The sequence below is a fragment of the Benincasa hispida genome, chromosome 6 (genome assembly GCF_009727055.1).
Source record: "Benincasa hispida cultivar B227 chromosome 6, ASM972705v1, whole genome shotgun sequence".
NCBI classification, from domain to species: Eukaryota; Viridiplantae; Streptophyta; class Magnoliopsida; order Cucurbitales; family Cucurbitaceae; genus Benincasa; species Benincasa hispida.
This window is the reverse complement of record NC_052354.1, coordinates 30,872,751-30,881,244: the sequence shown is the minus strand read 5'-3', so window position 1 is coordinate 30,881,244 and position 8,494 is coordinate 30,872,751.

Genomic DNA, 8,494 nt, shown 5'->3' with positions numbered 1-8,494 from the left:
TAGCCGAAAAATTCCTAAGTAAATATATACCCAAAACAAATGTTAGGACACTTTAGTGAGAGTTTAATAGCATATATGATATGTTATTAGAACACTTCAGTAGGAATTTAAGAATGCTTTAGTGAGAGATTAATAACATATGCGATATGTTATTTTTAGCTCTCACGTCCCTAAGAGTTCACAATCGAGATTCATGTGACGCTTCGTATCACCCTGGGAGTGACCTCCATTTGGAAAGTGTTTTCATAAGTTGAGATCAAGGTGAATAAGGGAAGTTATTCACAGTAAAATCAAAAGTGATATTTTGATTTTGATTCTCACATCCTAAGAGTTTCACACCGTGAGGTTCATGCGACGCTTCGTGTCACCCTGAGAGTGACCTCAATTCGGAAAGTTTTTGCATGAGTCAAGATCAAGGTGAATGAAGGGAAGTTATTCAATGTAAAATCAAATAATATGATATATTGACTTCAATTCTCATGTCTCTAGAAAGTTCACACCGTGAAATTCATATGACGCTTTGTGTCACCCTGGGAGTGACCTCCATTTGGCAAGTGTTTGTATGGGTCAACATCAAGGTGAATGGGGGAAGTAGTTCATAGTAAGTGGGTGAAGGATATGTATCAACATGTCCTACAGTCTCTTTCGTTTGTTTGGATCGTGAGATTTTTATGTTGCATCTGTTTGTCGCCTTTAAGTCGACCTTACTGAGTTTAACGATGGCTATCTCCTCTGAGGGTTGTAACATAGGATTCGGAACAACTCAAACTCTAGAAATGGATTGGATTTCTTAGGTCATTTTTCAACCTTGACTTTCCAATTCGGTAGTATCATTGGGGCCGACCTCTGAGGTCTGAAAATGGAAGGTTACACTTACAGAATTACTAAAGTGTTAGTAAGTTCTGGCAAAAAATGATAGCTAAATGACTATAGAAATATGAGTTATTATGGAGATAGTATTTAGTCAAGAATGTATTGCTTTAGTGAAGGAGTATTTGACTGCCCCTTGGTAACACTTATTTCGACTCACTATAGTATCGTTGCAAATAAACAATAATTATGGGTACATTATTACTTTTTGCTAAAACTTGATTTGGATTTAGTTGCAATTTACTAATATGAATATGTTTAAAATTTCAGCATGTCGAACTCTTCTAAAATACTCGCTTCCGCTTTAATTAACGGAATAACAATTCAACATGTAAATTGCCTAGGTCATTACTTTAAATAGTCAGTCTTAAATAGTAAAAAAGTCATAAAGTAAGAATGACTTATTTCTTGGTCCGGTCTTATACAAACTCTTTGCATAGGACGTCCCCATTTGCATGTCTCCACGTAAACGAATCTGGATCACATCGTCGGTAGCACTTTACAACAATTGTAACATCTACAAAGTGGACTGCATTCGATAGTGTCCCAGAATAAGGTACCCAGCTATCGTATACTATGATCATTTTGGCTATCTACTTGAACTTGATTCACCTTATGTCTTCACATAAAGTTCAAGTACTCATGTATAGCTATGGATCTTAGTTTATTAGATTTAGGTTCTTTCTAAAGTGAATGAGCAATTCATACATTCAATAACAACTTTATTGAATAAAACGTCACAACATCTATATTGATTAACAAAATAAGTTTATTTTTTACAAACCATGAGTTTTAGGACATAAAACCAACAATTATAATTTAAAGTTTAATGAGAGACATAAATATTTGAATATGATTCAACTATTATTATATGAATGAGATTCATATAAAATTATAGGTTAAAATTAATAATAAAATGATTCATATGAAAACTATAGTTACATGAGAGAACGTTAGGTTTATTATATATGAATATAATATAAACTATAGGTTAATTATATAAAGATATAATATTAGGTTTATTTAATCATATTATTTTAATATAATTAAAGGTGGAAGTTTTTTACATGATATATGGGAATTATGAAATAACTTCCCTAATCTCTCTCTGATAGGTCTTTAAGAGATTATATATTTCTACGTTAATTCCTCAAATTTTATTATTTGTTTGCTTTTAATGTTCATATTGTATGTAAAACAGTCCCAGGAGCGATTAGGAGTCATTTTCAAGAAAATTGGGCTAAAAAGGATTAGAATAACTAAGAAGTCAACAAAGTTCAGGAGAATTAGAGTAATTACAAAATGTCATTAGACCCAACGTCACGACCCTTTCAGAAGCGTCGAGTAATGCTTGAAGACAGAAAGCACCAATTTGTTGCAAAACAGGGCAATGTTGCACCACTCCCAATAGTGTCGCAACATTTCAAAGTTTCATGGAACTGTCCGTGTGTGCACGTGCGCTTGGTGCAATCGAGCGTCAACGTAACATCAAGACCCTATCCCAACGCTTCTTGGCTTTTTTATGATTTAGTGTTACAACGCTAGCCTCAACACCACGATGCTACACCTGCGACTATAAAACATTATCTTTCGTTTTAGGCAGAGAATAGGCAAAATTCTTCATGGAGTCTGGAGTTTCTTTCTTTACCAGTTCAACTCCTTGATAACTTTGTCTCCAATTAGTTAGATTTTTATTTTCTTTCTTTGATTGTAAACACTGTAATGGATTGCTTCATAGATTTGTCTATGAATTTGTGAAGTGATTTCTTCAATCTTGTTTCCAGTTTTCAAGATTTCTTGCAATCTTTTTTAGTTTTCTGATTTTCTTTATAGATTGCACTATGAAATTATGGATTCTTGAATTAGTTTTAAGTTCTAAAAGCATGTTTAGGAATTTTTGTCTTTTAAGCATGTTAAGCCAAGATTCTTAGTTTTGCTACAATCTTGATTGGATATGTTGCTAGGATGTATTCATGTATAAGAATGTCTAACTAGGGTCTACTAAGTGACAATGGTTAATTTTGTATTTGATGGCTATTCCTAAAATACATAAATTGCTAGATTCAAGGATAAATTCGGCTAATTGAATATGTTATCTTGACAATTAATCGACACAATTGAATTCTCGAACTTAATGTATATGTTTTCAATTCTATATGGTCGCTATCAAACCCAATAGAACTAAAGGCGTATAGGTTGATCAGAGTTAGGCATTTCCAACTTTAACCAATAGTTAGAACGCTTTCTTGATTAGATTTTGCTAGCTATCTGTCTTTGTAGAGGTTAGCCTAGTCGAGTCAAGTGAGTAGTTGTGTACATAATTCGTTTGCATGACTAGTTTGTAGAAGTCGATAATAGAGATTGCATTAAATGTCTAACTTGAACTAGAAATAAGATTGAACAAAATTTGTTTGCAATTATCTTTTATCCTTTGATTTTCAAGTATGTTTCTTGCTTTATCCAAACCTCGTTTTTATTGCTTTCATAGTTGAACTTAACTTAAGAAAAGATTAAACAAGCCTTCCTTGTGGATCGACCCCATGCTTGCCTACTTGTTAGTATAAGATGTAGGTTTCGATGATTTATAAATATTTTTGTTTCAGTAAGAGTCGAATTAACGACATCGATTCAAGAATGAACATTCTTATATGCAAGATTACAGAGGAGTTTAGGGTGACAAGAAAATATCATCCTTTCTTCAATTCTTCTTCTCTATGTGAAAGAATCTCTCCAAAAAATAATTCTCTTCTCCCTTACCAAAATTAACAAGGCAAGCTCATAACTTTGTTTTGGTTCTCACCTTGAGAATAGCCAAGGAAGGCTTGGTAGTGATGTCCAAGAGAAACAATGATGTTGTTCTGTTCATGAGGACGAGTTCATGATCTTTTGGAGGGGAAAACGTGAATACTGTTTATCTTCAAGGGTAAGTGTTTACTTTCCCTTTTCCTCTTTGTAATTAATTATTAGACAACATGCTTAGATAGAATATTGTTTATCCTTCTTCTATATTGTTTTCTCTGGTTTTATGTTTTATTCCAAAAAGAAATCACTAACACACGGCGATCGTACACTTTTACATTGGGATTCCATCCCTTCAATTGGTATCAAAGCCAAATTGTATCTTTTATTATTATTATTATTTTTTTGGAAATGAAAATCAGAGATGGAGGGTATTGCACTACATTGTGAATGTTGGTTTGAAAATTGGATGTTTTCAAAATTTGGCACTTTAGATTATCGTTTTAAATTGTTTAAAGTTGTAAGGACCCGTTATTTTGGGCATTTTAATTCTTGCTATTGAGTCTATAAGTCTATGCCGATCGTGATGCAAGTGTTGTTGAGAAGATCAATATATTTTGGAGCAAGAAGGGACTGGTTTTGAAGCAGAACTTGCATTTTGTGCTAGAGTGTAATGGGAGAGCGTTGCAACACTGCCCTTTATGCTATAACACAAAAGGACCAGCATTGCAACCCTCTAACCAAGCATTGCTATGTTGGAACATTTTCTAGACCACGTCGCAACGTTCCAATCAAGCATAAAAATGCTAGAGCAATTTTCAGGTCAACATTGCTACGTTCCAACCAAACGTTGCAACGTTCCGAGACGGTCGAGCGAGCGCGCCCAGTGGTTTGGAGATTGTGGGTTTGAGATAGTTTTGGTACATATGCAACTTTTTACCTCTATTTTCGAATTTTATGTAATTTATTTGCTTTTAATTAATTAAATGAAATTTTTAGGAATGCCAATTTTTGGCCCAATTTTGTTGTTTAATTAATTTTATATGTGATGTATGATTAATTTTATATGTTGCATAATGTATGTCATATAGTTTAAAAGCCCACCATAGAATAAACATTTATCATGCATCATATTGAATATAATTGTTATATTATATGATTGCATGTCTCATTAACATGTCCATGCATCATACTATAGTATAAAAGTTATATTATATGGTTGAATGATGGATGTGTTTTATTTTCATTAGTTTATAATATAAATGCTATATTATATATAATGAAAATGAATTTGCATTGAGCATGGCATTACTTAAAAAATATAATTTTTATATTTAATTAATGTCATTTGATGCATATTTGCAGGTTTAATTATTTCATTAATTTATAAGTGTTATAAGCCTGATGATTAGAATTAAAATCTATAATCAAGAGTTTCATGCAAACATAGGTTTCAAATAATTTTAAACGGTTTAAAATTAATTCACCTAGACCTATGTTATAATATTTCTAATATGATTAGAAATATGTTAATCTTTTATTTTTTTAATATAATTAAATTGAAAATAATAAAAGACTAAATTTATAAAATAATTGTGTATAAAGGACCTTTGTCTAAGGAAGTTTCTATCTAAGGCGGGGTATTTAAGCTATAGAAAAGGAACACCCCTACCTGAGAGCCAACCTGGAAGGTGAATTAGACAAGTATTTTATAAGCATGCAATAAATGATTAGGTTTATTAAAGTGTTTAATGAACAAAATCATATATTGTTAAACTATCCAATATAAGAGTTATATTGGGCCAATTTAACAATACACTTAGATAAATTGTTAGTTGGATTTACTTAAGTAATAAAATCTAATTTTAATACTGAGTGAAAGAAAAAAGATGTACATGAATGTCGTTTTTTCCACTCACATTCTCCCTTGAAGTTTACATAGTGAGACTCATGCTTGGCCTCGAGGCGTCTTGGGAGCATTCCACTTCAGATGGTGTTTGCATGGATCAATATCAAGGTGAATGGAGAAAATATTTATAGTAAATGAAAGAAGGATGTGTGTCAACATGTCCTACGATCTCTTTCATTGGTTTGCATCGTGAGATCTATTTCCATGGTCTCGAGGCACTTGGGAGCACCCCCCCTTCGGATGGTTTGTGCATCAGGGTGAGCTCCAGAAATGAATAGGGTCGCTTTATTTTTTTGCCCCGATAGGTTTTTCTCTTCAGTTGGCTCATTGGGGTGGATCTCTAGATCTAAAATGGGGGTCACACTTATAGGAAATTAATAAGCAAATTAGTGATTTCTTGACTAAATCAATGGTGACTAATTATTATAAGAATAAGAATTATTTTGGTGTAATAATTGGTAAAGAGTGTCTCAGTTCAATGAAGGGTGATAATCACCCTTTTGTGACTTTTATCCTAAATCACTGAAGCATCATTGCAAAATTAGCAGTAAAAGGGTTAAAATTTGGATATTTGTAATAATAGTAGAATAAGAGAACAAATCTAAAAATATATTACATCTTTAAAATATTTGCAAATATGTATGAGTTGACTAGTCAATCTTTGAATTTTTTTAATTTCCAATTTCGCCTTCTCTTGTCTTGTCTTGTTGCACACCTTCTTGTTTTTAGTCTTTTTATTTTCTTTCTTCTATTTTTGCTTCTTTCTTCCCTTTTTTCATTTTTCATTTTCTTTTCTTTATCTAGTTTTTGCTTCTTCCTTTTTTTTTATTTCTTTTTTATTTTATTTTCTTTCTCCTACTTTTGCTTCTTCTTTTTCTTTTTCTTTTCTTTATCCAATTTTTGCCTTTTTTCTTTATTTTTTATTTTCTTTCATTTCCTTCTTTTTTTCATTTTTTTTTAGTTTTCTTTTCTTTCTCCGATTTTTGCTTTTTTTTTTTTATTTTCTTTTCTTTCTCCGATTTTTTCTTCTTCCCTGTTATTTTTTATTATTTTATTTTATTTTCTTTCTCCTATTTTCTACTTCTTCCTTTTCCTTTTCTTTTTTTATTTTTTCTTTCACTTCTCCGGTTTTTGCTTCCTTTCTTTTATATTTAATTCTCTTTTATTTCTTCAGTTTTTTCTTCTTCTCTTTCTCTTATTTTTATAATTTTTCTTTCCTTTATTTGATTTTTTCTTCTTCTCCTTTTTTTTTTCCACAAGAATTATGAGGCTGAATTTCGTACCCCAATACTTGAAAGTACTCAATTCATAAGTGACTTAACAACAAGAAGTCAATCATTAAGTTTGATTATTATAACAAATAATAAATATAAATAGCAAATGAAAGTCTATTAGTGATACCCACTAATATTTTCTATCATTGATAGCTTAATCTTTGATAGCTTAATCTTTGATTATATTTTCATAGTTAGTAGCCATTTATAGAAATTCATCATTGATAGCCAACTTAGTGAAAATTAATAAAGTTGAATCTCAAACTAAAATGTAAGTGGAATGCCTAGAAGTTATAACTAATAGCATGTTTATCAAAGATAGAAGCTATCATCGAAAAGAAAAAGGACTTAAAAATGTTTGGGAAGGACAAGAAACAGGCAAAAAGGTGTTCAGTGGCTATGATTAATAGAAGCTACTACTGATAGCATGTTACCAATGATAGAAACTAATAATAATAGCATGTTATCGATAATAGAGAACTATCACTGATAGCATGATATCAGTGAGATCATTGATAGTATCTTATCAGTGATGTTATTAGTGAAAGAGTTATCACTGATAACCATGATATGAGTGATATTAGTGATATCGGTGATAGAACTTAGGTGATATCTATATATCGAGTTTCTTTCAAAGGTGATAACCAGTTATAGAAGTCTATCATTGATAGCCTTAAGTGTTAATATTTCAAGGTTGATTTTAATTGATGAAAGTCTATCAGTGATAGCGACTGGTAGCTACTATCAGTGATAGCCATGATAAAAAATATTACTAGAGATAGCTATTGTGATAATCAAAGTTGTTGGTTTTCTTTCATAGTTAATCACTATTTATAAATCTATCATTGATAGCCACTGACAGCCTTAAGTATTAATATTTCAAGTTTGATTCCAATTGATGAAAGTGTATCAATGATAGCAAATTAAAAGTTAATATTTCAAGATTGTATTAATTTTTCTCAAATTAAAAGCTATCGCTGATAGCAACTATCAGCGATAGCAATTGATAGAAGCTATCAGAGATAGTAGCTGATAGCAGATAACAGTGGCTATCACCGATAGTTGCTATCAGTGATATCTTTTAATTTGATAAAACTGGGAAGAAGCAAGTAAAATGGTGGCTAGGCATGAGTTCTTTAGTCTTTTACTTTTTTTTTTTTTTTATATGCAATTATTTTATCATTGTACGACATATTCTATTATTTTGGGCTTGAATTCTATTTATGCAACTAGGCCTTAAAATTTTGCTAAACTTGATTGTATTATAATAGTTTTGCTAAAATCTAATATAGATCAATTTGTTTTATTTCAGCAATATGTCAAGTAAACTTCTTCCAATGTTAGCCTCTATTAAGTTTACCAAAGATAATTTTACAACTTAGAAAGAATTACTTGAAACTATTTTCGTGGTTGACGACCTAATTTTCATCTTGACTGAGGCATGTCCTCTAGTCACAACCTTGATGCAATACGAAATGTTTGTGATGCATATGAAATATGGACAAAGGCCAATGATAAGGCCTGGATTTACACTTTGGTGAGCATATCTGATATCTTAGCTAGAAGATATGAGAGCATGGTCACTGCACTTCAGATCATGCAATCATTGCGATAATTATTTGGGCGAGAGTCCTCATAGTTCAAGCATAATAGGTTTATTTTTACAAAACCACAATTTCAACAACCTAAATGAACTCCAATT